The 6986-nt window shown below is 39.0% G+C and overlaps 1 non-coding gene across 1 annotated transcript; it reads right to left on the reverse strand.

Annotated features, from left to right (window-relative positions):
- Positions 1 to 242: 242 nt before the first annotated feature.
- LOC111557969 lies at positions 243 to 348 on the reverse strand. Its single transcript, XR_002738367.1, has one exon. It is a non-coding gene; the product is annotated as a U6 spliceosomal RNA (small nuclear RNA).
- Between the last annotated feature and the right edge of the window lie 6638 nt (positions 349 to 6986).

Here is a 6986-nt window from a genome sequence, read left to right on the forward strand (position 1 = left end):
TCCATTCTTTTTTTTTTTCAAGTTTTTTCTTTGAGTATGGTTGAAACACAATGTTACATTAGTTTCAGGTGTACAAAGTGATTTAACATCTCTAAACATTTATACATTACCCTATCCTCACCACAAGTATAGCGACCTTGTGCCACCATGCAATATTATTACAATACCATTGACGTATTCCATACACTGTGCCTTTTATTCCTGTGATGTACTCATTCCATAACTGGAAGGCTGTATCTCCCCCAAATATGGAATACTCTATGAATTTGCATGTCATTCTTGGGCAGGGGCCATGCTAATCTTCTCTGTATTGATTCTGTTTTAGTATATGTGCTGCCAAAGGAACACCTTTCATATACCTCTTGTCTTTATCATATTCCCCTGTTTTATGATCACCTCATATGTAAATGTTCAGTAAACATATATCAAATATGTGAATGAATGAGTGAATGAATGAAAGGATTGACCTTGTTGCCCCAATACCAAGATAAAAATGGCATAATCTTTTCCCTGGAGGAGTCACAGTGGAGTATTAAAAATAGAAAAGGGGCACCTGCGTGGCTCAGTTGAGCCTGACAGTTAAGGCTCTGTCTCTGGCTCAGGTCGTGATTTCACAGTTCATGAGTTCATGCCCCAGGTCAGGCTCTGTGCTGACAGCTCAGAGCCTGGAGCCTGCTTTGGATTCTATGTCTCCCCCTCTCTCTGCCCCTGCCCTGCTTGTACTCTGTCTCTGTCTCTGTCTCTGTCTCTCAAACATAAACACAATTTAAAAAAAAAAAAATAGAAAATATATGAGCCCTGATATCCCAGGCTAGGCCTCACCTACCTGTGGCTATCAGATAAGATCATAACTCTTCTTCATATGCAGATTATGATGGCCCAAGAGAACTTTTCCTTTGGATGCTCACTCTCTCCTCCTCCGCCTCCTCCTTTTCTTCCTCCTCCATATGTAGCTGTCCTCTGCTAGTGACAGCTACTACCCTCCTTCACCTTTCTCTACTATAAGAAGAGGGAACACCAAGGACGAGAAAACTGTTCTTCTCTGCATCACTTTTCCCACAGATGAGCACAGCACTTTTCTAATTTTCTGTATTACTGAGACCCAATTGTAACCATTAATAATGTTTTACTGAATAGTCAGAGATGATGGAAGGGCAGTAAACAACACATAGAATAACTATTGTACAAGTACAGAGCTGTCCCAGAATCCTTTCTAGGCTGGTTTGCTGTCTTTCTGGTATGTTTCTGCAAGGCTTAACCCCATATGATGTGCTCTAGGATTCTCTTTGGCCAAGAAGCTAGGTCATATTAAACTCACACCTAAGGCTAAGGCTACATCTTCACCTCTTGACCCAATATTTTTTTTTAATGATTATTTATTTATTTTGAGAGAGAAAGTGTGTGTGTGTACATGTGTGGACCAGCAGGAGAGGGGAGGGAGGGAGGCAGAGAGAGAGAGAGAGAGAGAGAGAGAGAGAAAGAATTAATTCCAAGCAGGCTCCATGCTGTCAGTGCAGAGCCCAGTGCAGAGCTCAATCTCATGAACTGTGGGATCATGACATGAGCTAAAATTGTTGTAGGTCGCGATCACTTATGAACTCCGGACAGCAAAAACAGGATCAAAACAAGTTTATTATGGCCGGGCCAGACAGGGAAATACAACAGGTCCTGACAGCCTGGCCCCAAACAAGCTTTGGGAATGTCTTATAAAGGCTGTATCGACCAATCAGGTTGCAAAGGGTGGCAGTTGGAAATGGCGGGCACCAATTACACAATGTTGTAGGTTTTTAAAATATAAGGCGGGCACCAATCACACAGTCCTGAAGAATTTTAAAATATAACTTGTTGACTCTAGCCAGTTGAATGCCGAATCATGTGGTTTACGATATTAGTCTTCTATCTATTCGAACAAGACTCGGTGCCCGAGAATGGGGAAGGGTGATTACGCCAAGCAGGTTTACAGAAGCTCAAACAAGCAGTTAAGAGGAAGTTCTATTTCTCAGTAACTCAGCAAATGTGGTTTTAAACAGAACTAATATCTAGGGAACAGAAACAGCACTTCTAGGAAAGCCCAAAACAAACACTGGTTCAGCATCTCATACTCTGGGGTCCTTCTAAGCTTACATAGGTCATAGTTTACTCCCAGGAAACAGGAGGCTAGCTATGCTTGCCCTTTACAAAAATCAAGAACCAGACACTTAACCGACTGAGCCACCCAGCACCTCAGCCCAAGACTGACTTTTTACAAAAATAATATGTTCCTCCATTCAACAAATACACATTTATACCTACTCCTAACATGTACCAGACACTGAATTAAAGAGATGTAAAGGTTCATCAAATAAATTCTAGCCAAGTGGAACAGTAACAATAAAGCCTTTATATACACTGTCAGCCAGAGGGTATTTGATAAAAGTGAGACTGTTCCTCTCTTTTGGTGCTTACAGAGGATATAAGCACTTAGGTTAGTTATGAGGGGAGGAAAATGGGACAAGAAACAGGAAAGTGAGGTGTGGCAGGCTGAGATTAGTTAATGGTTCTCATAAGTAGGTTACCTGAGTGAGAAATTCTGGGAAAGTACACTCTGTTGGTGCTAGTTTAACAGGGAGAAAAGAGCACTTAAGCAAGTCCAGGGAAGTATATTCTGAGGTTTTGGGGTTAGTGTGCATATGTGCACAGACACTGCACTTTAGGCTTCAGACTTGCAATTTCTGGTACAATGTTGTAAAAAAAGATCTTAACCCTTTACACAAACTAATTCTGTGTTCTCTTGAGCTTGCATTCTATTGGTGACTAACAGTAGGAATTTCAGTATCCAGCCAAAGCCTGGGATCCTGAAAAAAAATTCTAAGTACTGTAGCATTGGTACATTCCTCAAAGTCTGTATTACTTTGGTCACTTCAACGTACAGAGGAAGTGACAGTGCCATAACAGATGTTTTTAGAGGGCTATTGGAATTTAGACAAGAGAGACTAAATCTGCCTGGAGAAGTCAAGAAAGGATGTAGAAGAACTATAAAGTTGACTTTGGTCTTGAAAGATTGAGAAGACATTCACTGGGCAAGAAAGAAGAGAAAGGTTATTTAAGAAGAGAAAAATGACATGATCAGATCTGTGTTTTAGAAAGACAGTCTCAGGGATGATTTGGAAAAGGAAGTGACAGGATATGGGATGATAAATGAAACCACTATTGGATCCGTGCAAGAAAGAAGAAATAGGGGTTGAAGGAAAACATTAGCAACAGAGATAGAGAGAAGCAAAAAATATTGGAGTGACATTTCAGAGATAGATTTGACAGTTTCTAGTTTCAGAGGGGGTCTAGGAAAGTGGAAAGAACCAAAGATTGCTCTGAAATGTATTGGGGGATAAAAATTGAGAAGAAAAGCAGATTTGGATATGTCAGGAGAAAGTTGTTTTTTAAAAAAACGCCAAGGTGCTTGTGGGACCCGCAGATAGAGTCAGTGGGCATATATAGCTGGGATCATGGAAGAAAAGTCAAGGTTAAAGATAAAGATTTGGGAGTCACTGACATAGAGGTAGTTGATGCCACATTAGAAGATGATATTGCATAAGAATTACTTATTGACTCAAAGGATAAGAAAAGTAAAGTTCACCTACAGAAGACAATTGAAGTGCATAAATAACAAAAAGCAGTGACAGTGAGGAAGAGATCCTTTGAACCAAGATTTGTCACATGGTTCTTTCATCTCCAGTGGGTTAATTCAGAGGAAGAGTTTTGAAGATTGCATCAGAATGTATCAGTTACTTCTGACTCTTTCAGAAGGTTGGATTATTAGGCTGTGTTCTTATTATAGAACATATATGTGTTGTCAATTAGCAACAGCCCATCACTATATAATGGCATTTAATAGCCCTGCATTGATGTTTTGCATCTGCCTCATGATGCTGTCTTGTTTTTAAGAGGTAATTTTAATACACAAATGATTGCCAGTTAACAACTGACCTGAATGTCACACCTGCATTTAACACATATTATAGAAAGAAAATAAAACCATCAAAAATATGTGGAAAGATGCAGTGGGATCCGTTAGTATACAGTGAATGAAAGTGTGTTATTGAAGTCTGTGACAATTAACACATCCTTATTTCATGGCAAATTACCAATTCCTATCAGAGAAGATCATGCATGCTATTCAATTAATGCAAAATGAAAACAGAGCTACAGGATATCAATTTATGCATTGATTATCATGCACTGGTAGAGAATTCCAACATCCATAGGAAATCTGTACCCCAAGATGTCTTTATGAATGACTGTAATACTCTTAAAAACAGTTTTCCTTATTCAGTATTTAAATATTTCCAGAGAAGTAACATGGTAATAAAACAAAAAAAGCGGGACGCCTGAGTGGCGCAGTCGGTTAAGCGTCCGACTTCAGCCAGGTCACGATCTCGCGGTCCGTGAGTTCGAGCCCCGCGTTGGTCTCTGGGCTGATGGCTCGGAGCCTGGAGCCTGTTTCCGATTCTGTGTCTCCCTCTCTCTCTGCCCCTCCCCTGTTCATGCTCTGTCTCTCTCTGTCCCAAAAATAAATAAAAAACGTTGAAAAAAATTAAAAAAAAAAAAACACAAAACAAACAAAAAACAAAAAAAACAAAACAAAACAAAAAAAGCAAAATGAATAAGTAAGTTCTAGTGTTTGACTCAGAAGATCTGGGATCAAATGAAACTTAGGCCCTTTGATGTCTGCTTCCCACCCAGAGGACTGCAACCCTCTCACAGGTGTCCTATCACATTTTGATCCATATTAAAATTAATTTTTCCCAATGGTGTACACATACTGACATTGTGATCTTTTGGATGAAGTAGTTAGCTAAATGGTTTGTGCAATGCTAATGCAGACAAGGTCTAACTTAGAGAAGACAAAATGTGGAAGAGAATATCTAGCCAACACCAACAATGTTATGAATGATTTTACCGTAGATTATAATAAGGTTTGTATTCTGCCTGTATAATACCTCTTTCTGCTTTAGCTGGAGTATGGTGGATAAATGCTGAACATGGAGTCAGATTTGGGTCTTTAGTCTATTTTTGTCATTTACTAATTCTGTGAACCTTGGAACACAATTTAACTGTTCTTAGCACACTTTTCTCCATATGGAGACTGGTATAGATGAAATAAATCTTCCTGGAGAAAATTTGCGGTAAGAAAGCACTCTGAAATGGAAACATGCTGTATCAGTGTGCTTTTGTCATTATAGATCCACATCTCAGAGATGTCCAGTATTTCTTTAGAGTAATCCACATGATAATAGTAATAACAATTAACACAAACATGGTGGCTACCTTGTGTTTGGTATTATTGCAAATTATTTCCGTATATTAACAATTTAATTATCGTAACAACCCCATGATCTGCATACTGTTATTTTCTCCACTTTATAGACTGTTGGAACAGATTATGTTGGAACAGGATAGGAACACCAGAAATCTGCTAAATGTTGTACTCTTGACCCTACTGCCTGTCGTAAATCTACATGTGAGCGAGTATAAGGACCCCCGTTGAGAATGTGTGGACTTCATACTTGGTGTACCTACCTACCACTTGGACATTAGTTAAGAGCAATAAGGTTTTGGATTTGCTGATTTAAAAAACATTGCGTTTCAAAGGCATAAGTTTCTTTCAAGTGCAATTTCAGGTGAAGCAAAGTTAATTTTGACTTGGTCTAGAATGCATGCAACTTCAATGCAAACTACAAAAAAAATAACTAAAAAGAAAATGGCAAAAGCAAATATAACTGTAGGCAAATGCTTCAGTAAGAAATGATTGAAGTTAGCACCATACTGACTTGAAAGTGGGGGAAGAAGTACTGTGTATTAAGTGAACACAAACTGCCAGACACTGTGAGAGGTTCTTCACACATACCATGCAGTTTAGACTTCAACTAGAAGATGAAGTATTTTACAGATCAAGAAAATGGGAATTTGAGAGATTAAGTTTGATAATTTGTCTAATATGAGGAATGAAGATAGAAATATCTCAAAAGACAAAAGACATTCACCTATTTGTTCTCTATTTAACAAATATTTACCAAACTTGGGGGGGGGGCGCTTACACTGAACTATGCATGGTGACCATACCTCTGATGACAGCACACAGACTGTTTTCAGGAATTTAGGGATGAATGGGAGACACAGAGCAATAAAAAGTCCATACGGTCCTGCCACGTTCCACATGTGCTGGAAAACATCTAGGAGGGAGGATTTATCTAGGCTTGGTAATGGGGAAATTTCTGGAAGCTATAATGGCTAATTTAGGGAGAAAGGCACTGACAACATGAGATCAAAAGTGTCTGCCACTTTCTTTCCTAATGAGAACTTATTCTGAGTTTGCTGAAACCTTATGATTATTGGCAGGGAGGAGATAGAATCTGAGGGTTTCGAATAAATCACAACATGCTTTCGGGAAACTGACTTATAGGTTATGTTACTGAGATGTGAAGCTGAGAGCTCCTTTGGTGCCATGCCTTTTTATTTTCTGCCTCTCTGTCTTGCTAGCACACAGTGGTTTATTCCTCCCCACCCCTCATGCATACCCTTTTCTTGTTCTCTACTAGCTGATTGGGTTCCTGCTGTTTTTTCTATTGTAGATAAAGGACTCCCAATTAGATGGTCCCCTGCTGGCAATAATAATGCAGCCCATTCTTTTAAATCCACTAAATTCTGCTCAAGATATTAAGTTGCTCATTTTAAAAATTAAAACTCTGGCACTTTTATGTGGTATCTTTCTCCATGGAATTTATTTAGACAATGGATACTCCAGACTTTCCCTTGAGACCTTTTGACCCACTTTGAAAGTAGCTCAACACATTTGAGCCAAATTCATCTATTCAATTTCCATATTTTCTTTGGTAATATGTAGAAAGGAAGGCAACTACCATTTGTTGAGTGGCTAATCTGTACCAGGTCACTTTGTGAGAAGTAAGGGAGAGGATTCATTTTCACAAATACTAAGCCAAAAAGCCGTC

The sequence above is a fragment of the Felis catus genome, chromosome E1 (assembly GCF_018350175.1).
Source record: "Felis catus isolate Fca126 chromosome E1, F.catus_Fca126_mat1.0, whole genome shotgun sequence".
NCBI lineage: Eukaryota > Metazoa > Chordata > Mammalia > Carnivora > Felidae > Felis > Felis catus.